This window comes from Stegodyphus dumicola, chromosome 10 (assembly GCF_044657685.1).
Source record: "Stegodyphus dumicola isolate Sdum_Otavi_A_Nest chromosome 10, ASM4465768v1".
In the NCBI taxonomy this organism is placed as follows: domain Eukaryota; kingdom Metazoa; phylum Arthropoda; class Arachnida; order Araneae; family Eresidae; genus Stegodyphus; species Stegodyphus dumicola.
The window spans coordinates 59,036,244-59,047,521 of NC_140777.1; positions in this window are offsets into that span (position 1 = coordinate 59,036,244).

The window sequence follows — 11,278 nt, forward strand, 5'->3', positions numbered from 1 at the left end:
AAATTTATATCTAAAAGAATTAAATTTTGTAAAAGAATTTTGTAAAAATTTTGTCTAAATTTTGTAAAAGAATAAAAAATATAATTAACTGTTCCATTTTGTCCTCTATGCATCTATTTATATAAAAAAGGAATCTGGCTAAGGAATTTACGACTTGTATATGAACTAAAAATTGGTATCTTGACAAAACTTGTCAGAGCATAAAAAGCGTATATTCTGTGATATTAGTGTATTAATCATACTTCTGTATCCGTAAATGCAGTTTATAATTACCAGCATAAGTATCATAATGGATTTTATTAAAACGACGAAAACTGAATGCATTATCAAAGTACGGCTCTTTATCCCGTTAAGTGTTGCTTGGGTCGTAACCAACACGAGTTTTATTTTTGAAATATTATTCCAAATAAAACAGGAAGCGTTAAACTATATGCATTTTAAACAGTTTTACTTTTTTATATGCATACAAATGTTAAGTAGCTTTAAATTGTACTTCACTTCTGAAACTTCTGCGGTATTATTTTTAGAACAGATCAAGGACTTTAAAGAACAAGTACATTTTAGTAATATGCAACGTTAATGATATAGTTCAAATGTTATTGAACAACTGTACGATTTGTAACTGGCACTGGAAGAAGCAAAATTTATCTACAACTTTCCCTTTCTTCCCAAATTCGTCTGATTAGCAAGGATTGACTAGATAATTGTAAACGTCTTTGCTAAAAGTAATAATAATCGGGAAGAATCCTTTCTACCCCTGCCTCCTGGGAAAAGAAAACGACTTGGAAGGGAACCTGACCTTCCCAGGCTAACTGACACTAAGGTCTCGAAAGACTATTTCTAGTCAATAGAGTTTTTTCATTGTAGAAATACTCATTATCTAGAGCTATCTTTTTTTCTAGCCATTGTAAGCTACAGATATAGTGGGAAAAAATTTTCATTTTACATAATTTTCGGATAATTACATTTTACGTTAAATAATTTTAGATTTTGATTAACGCAATCGATGAATATGGCAGAATAATAGTTTGTTGTGTGTGTGTGTGATTATGGCAAAGCCTCGAGGGCTATCTGCCTAAGGGCAGATATGCCTTCGTGGAGGACTTTCTAAGGGAAACTGGCTCGTATACACGTTACACATGGGGAAAACCACGAAAACACCTATGCAGCCAGCTCGTTCGCGGGATTCGAACCTCGGACCGAACTACCCGTGTTCAGCGACTTTACCGCTAATAGTTTGTTGTAAACATTGTAAATTTCAACGTTTTTTATGTAAAGTTTTCAAGTAAACCAAACCAAAGATTATTAAATTAGTCTTATAATGTTTACTGTTTGGTTTTCAGTGTTCTGAATTTGCATTTTAAAAAACATAATTTAAATAATCTTTCTTTACGCTAGTCGCTTTTAAAATGTTTACCTATGTAAACACTTACTAATGTTTAATGTAGCAACTTTGTATGTACTTAACGAAAGACTTAGAGGAATTTATAAAGAAAACTAGTTCACATGGAAAAAATCACGAAATCTTCCCTACAGCCAACGTATTGACCAGAAACCAAAACCAGGTCAAAATACTTATGATCATCTCTTTTATTCACATAGCCATTGGTAAACTTTTCAAACTTATACTTGTTCTTATTGAAGTTATAAACAGAAATATGAACACTCAGATACTGCCGCTTGTTAAAGTTAGTACAGTCTGCGGCTGATTCTATATCTGCCGAGGTGTTTTCGAAAAAAACTTGAAAGATAATAAATTATGTTACCTGCTGAGTCATCGAAATATTATATATTTGTTTATTGAAACTGAAAATTTTATAATTTTCTATAAAACTGCAATGGAATTATTGCATTGAGTAATCTTCAGTGTGATGTAATTAGTGTCCTAAATATAAAAGTATGCAAAAATCAAATTGGAAATTACAGCAAATCAGTCCCTAGAAATATGCTATGACTGTATTAATCTAGTAGCAATCAATTATTCATGAACATTATAGTATGCATGCCATATAACAATTTGTCAGCAGTACAGGAAACAATTTCGATATGCGTGCCTTTTCTTTTAACATAGTTTTTCTCTCGTTACTTTTAAGATAAACATATAACTTGAAATAGTTTTTCTTCCTCCAGCTTTCACTTATTTACTTCTTAAAATATCTCCACTAAAATCAGAGTGATATTATCAACGATTTTTCTTTATTATATAAATATAAAATTTATCCTTTATTATATAAATAATTGAAATGCTTAAATTTGACATTCTAATAAATATAACTCTCCGAAAACTTTACTCTCTGAAAACTCTCTGAAAAACTACAGTAACTCTCTGAAAAATTTAACTTCTTTTAAAATGTATGAAAATGAATTAAATCGTGTATTTTTTCAGTCTTAATGATAATAAAATTTTAGAATCATCAGTTATATATCCGTATTGATTATGAGAAATTATCTCATTATTCTTTGAGCTGGAAATTGCTCAATGGAGCTTCTTCCAGCTAGAATTTGAACTCGGGGTGTAAGTGATACTAGATCGGACTATCAGTCGGAATGCCTGTGGTGCGTATTCCGCTGATAGGATAACGGATGTTTCGTTTTTTTTTTCCCAACGAAAACATGTCAGACGATAATTCGTTAACACATGAATTATCCCGACAGTGCCTCGTGCTTCTTCTCTCTCGCCCTTTAAATGAAACAAATAATAAAGGAATTATGTCATTCTCACTATCTTGTTATAAATGGAAGTTCTTCCAGCTAAAATTTGGAAGACCTCCTTATTAGAAGCACAATGAGGGCACTGCTGAATTTTCGCATTTCTTGCTTCGAAAAAAATCCAATGTCTCTGCATGGTATCTTTCTGTTTGTGCAGCATTCGAAATTATTCCGCTTTCGCAAATTTTTCAAATTTACTTTTTCTTGTATCGTTTTTCCATTTGTCGTATATTGATAGGTGAAACAATGCAGATTTCTGTCTATTTTCTTAAGTTTTCGTGTCGGCAGAAAAATATACTGTCGCATTTAAAATTGGTTTTAATGCTGAAAATGATTTGATTGTTTGGTTCTATTTTTCCTTTTTCTTCCTTTAAAGATTTATTTTTCTTCCATATACTTATTTATTTATTACATTTTAATCTAATAGTCTCCCAGAAACTAAAGCGATAAAAAAGTTCTTTGATTCCAAGATAAAAGAAACTTTCATTATGCTTTGAATTTCTTCAGCAATCTTTCACCAGTAGGATTTATTTTCTTCTTTCACCTACTGATACTATGTGATTCTATATCTGTATATGTATATGTGTGAGTGTGTCTAATGGTTTAATTGATATATATATGTCATCAATGATATATATATGCATTCATATTTTAGCATATGTATATATTAGAATGCATATATATATATATATATATATATATTTCATTTTATAATTTCATTATACAAAAATTTTATACCTTAGGGAGTATATCTTTTATAGTAGATTTTGGGAAAGCTTGAATTTTGAGTGAAAAGGAAAGTCAAGATTTCTACTACTTTACCCCGTTCAGTGCATTCTCTTTTACTAAGGAATTAACATCATAGAAGGGCTGTTTTTGCCCAAATGTTCGGCTTTTGCGGAAACGGTTAGGAGAAACCGGAAAAGCAAGAAATAATTTTTCATTCATGAATTGACATCTTCAAGAAGCATTGACTCTCAGTGAGTAAAAGACAAACATCTGGAAAGATGTATTTAAGCATAAAAGGGTTTTCGAATCAAAATAACATTAATTTAGAGAAATTTTTGTGGATGCAATATATAATATTGAGATAAAAGTATAAAAGTAAGTAAAAGAGGGCAATGTAGAGTGATTTCACTGTTCGACTATTCGATACACTATTCGACTATGTTAGAGAAAGGCCTCAAACATAGTACTGCCAGCTCTGTGTTTAGATTTGCTAAATTTACTAAAGCACACGATATCTATCTACCAAGATAGAGATATTCTACTTCCGACGAGCTTCCTAAGAAACACTTACAAGCATTTAGTTTACATGTTGAGAAAAATCATAAAAATTCCATGCAGTTGATCTATTTCGTTGCTGAAAATAGAAGCCAAGAAGAATCGATAGCGTTCTCTGGCTTCAGGCACCTAGATTTTTCACTTTGAATTTGGAACTAGAAATATAATTACAAATGTCTCTACTAGGGGAGATCAAAATTCATTATTTTTTCACACATGTAAAATCTGGTTAAATATGTTTTCTCGTTTAAATTACAGAAGATTTTTCAATAATTCCTGATATTTTAAAGGAAACTTTTGATGTATTTATTTCCTGTAACACGTCTAAATAATCATTCATTACAGCCACACTAATTTTAACGATCTGAAAATTAACAAATGAGTTGAACTCTTTCATAATTATAATAAAAAACTTAATTTGGGTTTAAGAGTACCTCAGAAGTGAATTTTTTTTTTATTTCTTAATTTAGATGCCTTACAATCCAACAGTTATTTCCCCTATTAAAATGCGGCCATATTAGTGGCCGGTAAATACTGGTAGTTCGACTTAGATTTACACCCTGACGAACAAATACGATGGCTGAATGGTATTTTCCCATGTTTTTTCCTATGTATAACATGAATATGAGACTTTTCTCGTTAAAAAGTCCTCTATGAAGGCATCTCTTTCCTTAAAAGCAGATAGTCCTCGTGTGTTTTGCTGTATTCAAGTAATCCTAACCTTCAAACTACGGCACCTGTCACACTAAATCAAGATAAAAGGTTTCTAAACAAGATTTTTAATCTGTCTGCGGGCCCCAGTGGCCAAGCGCTAAAACCGCTGAGTACTGGTAATCCTACATAAGTTCAAATCCTGGTGAACACGCTTGTTCGGTGAAGGTTTTCTACGTTCAATGTGAAGGAAATCTAGTTTTCCTTAGAAAGTCCTCCCTGATAGTTTCCGTCCTCTTGCGCAGATGCCAATTCCATTAAATTTTCTGCATTAAACACAATTGTAATTCTTTCTTTTTAAAGAAATCTCAGGGGAAATAATTGTAAACATCAGATTCCGTGCGATTATGAATTATTATTTTAAAGTAGTTAACATTTTGAGTGGGAAAAGCATTTTTAATACGCTCATAAACAACCCCTCCTCTAAATTGGCATCAAACTGTGTCGATTTCTACAACAATTTATATAAATACGTTTCCAAAAAATTCTGCTAAAATATTAAAAGTTGTATTTGTAGAGCATTTATTAGTTAGATTTGTGACTACCTACTCAACTTTTGGTTTTCATAACCTATAAGGTATTTTCTCCCGCCTTCTTAGCATACCTTCGTGGTGTAATGGTCAGCACGCACGGCGTGTATTCGAGAGGTTGGTGGTTCGAGTCCCGGCGAAGGCATTGCTCCTATTTCACATGTCCTCCTTCGAAATAACCTAATGTTTCTATAGTGGCACCCAAACCAAAAAAGGTGGTGGATGATGATTCTCCGCCGCAAGGATTTGGCGATTCGGTCTCCTAACCCCAGTCGCCCTTTAAAAGGGGGAGTATATACGGTATTTTCTCCCGCCCTTTTAGCATGCCTTCGTGGTCTCAGTACGCTCGGCGCGCATTCGAGAAGTCCGTGGTTCGCGTCCCGGGTAAGACATTGCTCATTTTTCATGTCTCTTGCTGTTAAAAAAAATGTAATGTCTATAAAAACCTTCCATTCATCAGAATAGTAATAAAGTCATGAAGCATAGTGGGTAGGGGGGGAAAGGAAATTTTAAAGAAAAGATTATTTTTACAAGTTGACTCAAAATTTCTTGAGACAGTATAAGTAGTTATATAACTCAAATAATTAAATATTTGTTCTCTTAATTTTACCCGTATTTCTGTATAGAAATAAAACATAATTAAATATCTTTAATGAGTATCATAGACAGTGGAGCACATCGAGTGAGCTTCACAATATTTTCAAAAGCAGCCACTTTGACAAATGAACAGAACTGTCGGGAATCGCTTATGAATGTCACTTACACGTTTCATAATGCCAAGAATGTTATAAAAATAACGGTTATGCTATATCAACAACTTACCGATCTTTCCAAAGTGCTTAAAAATAGAGCTGTTCCAAAAATTGTATTTCAGTTCATTCACGGTGTTTAATCAAAAGCTCGTCGTCGATTTTTGAACTACTTATCGATAAGCTATTGAATTCAAATTTTGTACACACACCGTTTACGGATGATAATAATTCGATTTAGAGTTTTTAAAATTTAATATCGAAGAAATTTTTTGCGCATATTTCCATTTAAGAATAAACTAAAAATCTCAAAATTTTTAAGTTTGCATCATTTTACAAAGCGTAAAATAGCTTTTGAAATAAAATTTGCATGAAATTCGTAACCTAATTTCTGATTTTGGGGCGAATTTTGTTTTAAATTTATATATCTTTTCGATTATTTGAGGTAAAAGGATACTTGGAAGTAAAAGACTGAACCAATAGTAATAATAATAATAATAATAATTTATCGCATAGATTAATGGTAATAAGAGATTACTTAATAGCTTCTTTGCTAAATTCCTGTACAGTTTTATAAGAAGAATCATAGGTTCTTAAATTACGAAATCAAATAATTGAATCGCATTGTCAGATGCATAATATTTTTAAATTTATCAAGACAGCCTCACGTTTTTGTTATTCGTGATATAAATTTGTAGATAAATTTTTTAAAGAGAATTATTTAATCTCGTATTCCCATTAAATTACACGATACATTATTTTTAAAACAAAGGGCGTTAGCCGAGAAGGTCTATTAACTTCATTTTTTCATTTTCCGTTGAAAACTATGTCAGTTCACTTTTCAAACTGTTGCTACCACATATTACAGCCCTGTATTATATTTAAAGAAATTAAATAATGGTTTTGGTTTATTAGATTACGGCAAAGCACTCGAGGCTATCTGCCTTGAAATTAAATAATGAATAATCTGCATAAATATATGTATGTTTCTCGCATTGTGATAAAACAACGGTATCTAGACCCATCCAATTTTGAATAACGTACATTTCCACCCGAATATGGGCATCTCGAAGCCGAGATTTGGAATTTGTTTTATGATATGTTTCATATTTCGTAAAACTTCAATGAATTTTTAATTAAGAAACTCAACGATTTTAAAGCGAGCAAAGGCAACACTGTATGAAAATAATAATATAAAAATTATCTTCAACGGGTGAGACTGTGTATCGGAAATTCTAAAGATATGCTCATTTAAAATTTATTTTGCGGTATTGCTGTTTAACTGAAGTTTTATGGTTTAAGTGCGAAGAACATGATATTTAAAAATAAAGGTAACCCACAAACCGTTAAAAAACTCTTTGGGCCTAATGTAAAATCTGAAAAATTTGCATTTTCAGATTTTTATGTTTGCATTTATTACTTTTATTTTTCTCGTTTTAATTCATTAATGCTCTTATAGGTAAACGTTCATTTTGTAAAAAATTCTATTTTTTATTCAATAACTGCTCTAAAACGGAAATTCTTAAATCCCTTTATATATGCATCCACTTTGTAACTGGTAATAAATTTGTTTCTTTAGAGTCAGTGTAAGGCCTTTATTCCAAAACATCAAGAAGATTTCTCCCCACGCTAATGACAGCCATAACCCATTGTCGTCAGAATTGCATGGACCCTTGTCCCCTTAGGCATTGGGGGTTGGAAGACATACAAAAATACGGGGTAGTCCTTTCTGGCGTGTTTTTTCGATAATACAAAAACACGGGACTGTCCGTTTTCGAGGGTACATTTAAACTAACAATAATCCGTAACGAACCGTTAAGAGACCTGCATAAAAGAACGAGAAAATCCGGGCCAAACCGTTAATGGGCTAGTTACAACACATGAAGCTTGGACATACGTATAAAGATTGCAATAAAAAAGATTAATTTACTACCAAAAAAGAGGAGAAAAAGACACAGTATATTGGTTCACAAAAATCAAGGACAATTTACCGTAACGAACCGTTAAGAGACCTGCATAAAAGAACGAGAAAATCCGGGCCAAACCGTTAATGGGCTAGTTACAACACATGAAGCTTGACCATACGTATAACGATTGCAATAAAAAAGATTAATTTACTACCAAAAAAGAGGAGAAAAAGACATAGTATATTGGTTCAGAAAAATCAAGGACAATTTTTCTAAAGGTTTTATTATTCTTACTGGATTCTTTTATAACGAGAAACTTAAAGTAAGGAAAGTAGAAACAAATATCAAAATTAATTCGTATTACAATCAGAAAAAACTTTAAACACCTATATTAAAAGACGAAATGTCATCTCTTTATCCAAAAGATCTTGAAAGTATTAAGTTCCATCAGGTCAAGGCTACAATTCATACCTCTAAATCTACTGCTTTATGGTTTGAAAAAATAAGATATGAAACCGGAATTAAAGCTGTACCCTCTAGATGCATATCCTCGAAATCTTCTGATGTGTCTCTCATGGATTAATGTGCATTTGTACGTTTAATACAAGTTCTTTATACGTGGCATCTCCAAACATTGGATGGACTGTGGAACATTTTGAGGTAGAAGTGGCATAAAATCAAGCTTGATGTTTTCAGGAAAAGGCTTTTCTCTTGGAAATCAAGATGTAATATGATGGTTCAACAAAAGGACTCTCAGACGGAATTTATTAGAAAATGAGATTATAAGATGTATTTATATATCTAAATCTTTGCAAAATCCTTAAAAAAATACCTGAACAACCCCTGTACTCAGTGGTTTGCGATAGGTTTGTTGAATTTTAAATTTCAGACTAAACGTTTGAGGATTATCCATAGTGTTTCCTTTATTCTCATTTTTATTAATAATGCCTCATAAATATTTATTCAAATATATGAAAATTTCATTTTGTAATTTATAAAATACGCTGTTTTTAAATATTTTTAACCCAGAGGGATATTAGCCCGAATTCTGTTCAAACGTCTATGTGTGCAAATGAAAAAAATGATCAGAGTCGTAGCTAGGGTTTTCAGCGCCCAGGGACAACTGAAGATTTCGCGCCCCCTACTGCTTGCCAACGATGGAAAAGATTTAATTCTAAAATGTGGTAACATCAGTTTGGCGCCCCTCGAATTCTGCGCCCGGGGACAGATGCCCCCCTTGCCCCCCTCTAGCTACGCCCCTGAAAATGATCCCTTTGCGCGTAATACAAAGTCTGAAAGCTTTCAGTTTAATATTTGTTTTTCCTGTATCTCTGGGTTTGTAAATTCTTTAACTTCCAGTATATATCCAATCGAGACATTTTTATAAAAAATTATTTAAATCCATTTCTTCCAAATTTCATGTCATGACTGATTTGTTTGAGTAAAATTCAGGTTATTTGAAAAAGGCAAAGAAAAGGATGGTTACGTACCTGGCGCGAGGGAGGGCTTTACGGAGAACGTTCTAAGGGAAATTGCCTCATATACGTTGAGATAAGGGAAACTGCAGAAGCCAACCATGCAGCCAGCACGTTGGCGAGGAATGAAACAGGGTAAAACTCTTAGCAATCTTAATGACAGAGCATATTGCTATGGAACATATATTGAAAATACTTCGTTTGAAAAGAAAGCAATATATTCTCATTTATTATTTCTAGTACGTTTTGACATGAAGGCCACGGAGAGAAAAAAATCTAAAATAAAAAATAACATCCTTATTCGTGTTTTAATGATAATCTGGAAATTTTTTATGCAAAATGCCGACAAATCACTTACGAAAAACAAAAAGGAAGTGGCTGACGGTCACTTCGAATTGGGAGCACAGACAACAAGTCAAAATATGCTAAGAAAAATTTCAATAATAGCTACAGCTTTCCTTAATTCAATGAGAAGTTATAGTTAAAAATAGAGCATATTGGTTAATCATAACTGAATATGGTGTGTAAACTAGTAAATTAATTTAAGAACACAAGAAAAACTAATTTAGCACTAGCATTTAAATGCAAATAATCATTTTAATTTCAGGTTAAGATATAATTTCATTTTTATTTTACAGTTCTGAAATGTAGCTGCAAAAAAGAATTTTAAAATGACTTTCTGTTTGCATTTCAGCTGTAGCGAAATCTATTGGACTGAAAACATCCTTCCTCTCTCTTATCGAATAAGGCAATTTTTTCCGTCCAAATCCAATGCTCAGTCAATGAGATCGTCACTTAGTCAGTTATTTTTCAGTCAATGTCCAATTTTTATTCAGTCACTGGTCAGGCAAGGAGATGTTCCCTTTCTCGGTCCCTGTTCAGTGAATGTCCAATTTTTAGTCTACCAGTGGTCAATCAATGAGATCGTCACTTAATCTGTCATTGCTCAGTCAATGTCCATTTTTTAGGCAGTCACTGGTCAGTCAATGAGATTGGTGTCATGGCAAACGAATTTTTGACGAATATGAATTGAAATTGTGTAAACTTATCTGAGATCTCGATAATATGCTATAAGTCTTTGGTTTATTTTAAATTTTTTAAAGCAGAAATATTTTAGTAATGGTTTTCTTAGGTTTGAAATTTTGAAACGCTTGCTATGAGTCGAAGAAGGATGTTGAGTGTATTCGTCATCAATATAGATAAGAGGGACGGAACCAACGACGGCATCAACAGGGTGTTCTTGAGAATCTTGAATTGGTTTGAGTTCTGTTCTCTCTATTTGATCCAGTTTGCCATTCATTCCTGGTTCATTATTTGTGTTAAGGAGTTTACCAGAATCGATGTCAGTTTGTGCTCCAAGATCGTTATGCGATACAATGCATTCAGCATCCAATGATTTAAAACAGGCATTCAAACTGCATTCTTCTTGGTTCAACATGGTTATACTGCTATTCGTGCCTATTTGATGACCTGAGTTATCAGGTTTTGGAAAATCAAAATCCTTTTCTGTTTCATGTTGGAGGTAATTAAATTTGTTTTCATCGCTGATATTGTGCACATCATAAGGATTATTATCGAAATCTTTGGCAAAATGGTGGATGTGGTCAGTATCACTATCAATATGCAAATTAAGAAGATTATTATCAAAAGCTTCGTTATTAACTTCGAGGAGATCGGTGTCACTGTTTATATCCACATCAAGGGAATCATCATTAAATTCATTAATATCATCATATGAATCAAGGAAATATAAATTAAGTACCTTCTTTCCGGTGTTAAACTTGTGTTCATTACGGTTAATAGAGTTTTCATCATTATTTTTCCGAGTTTTCTCTTCTCTTCCAGGAAACAAAAGAAACACAGTAGCAAAACAAATAAGTATGCCCAATAGGCTGTCGATAAAGGGTGTTGGT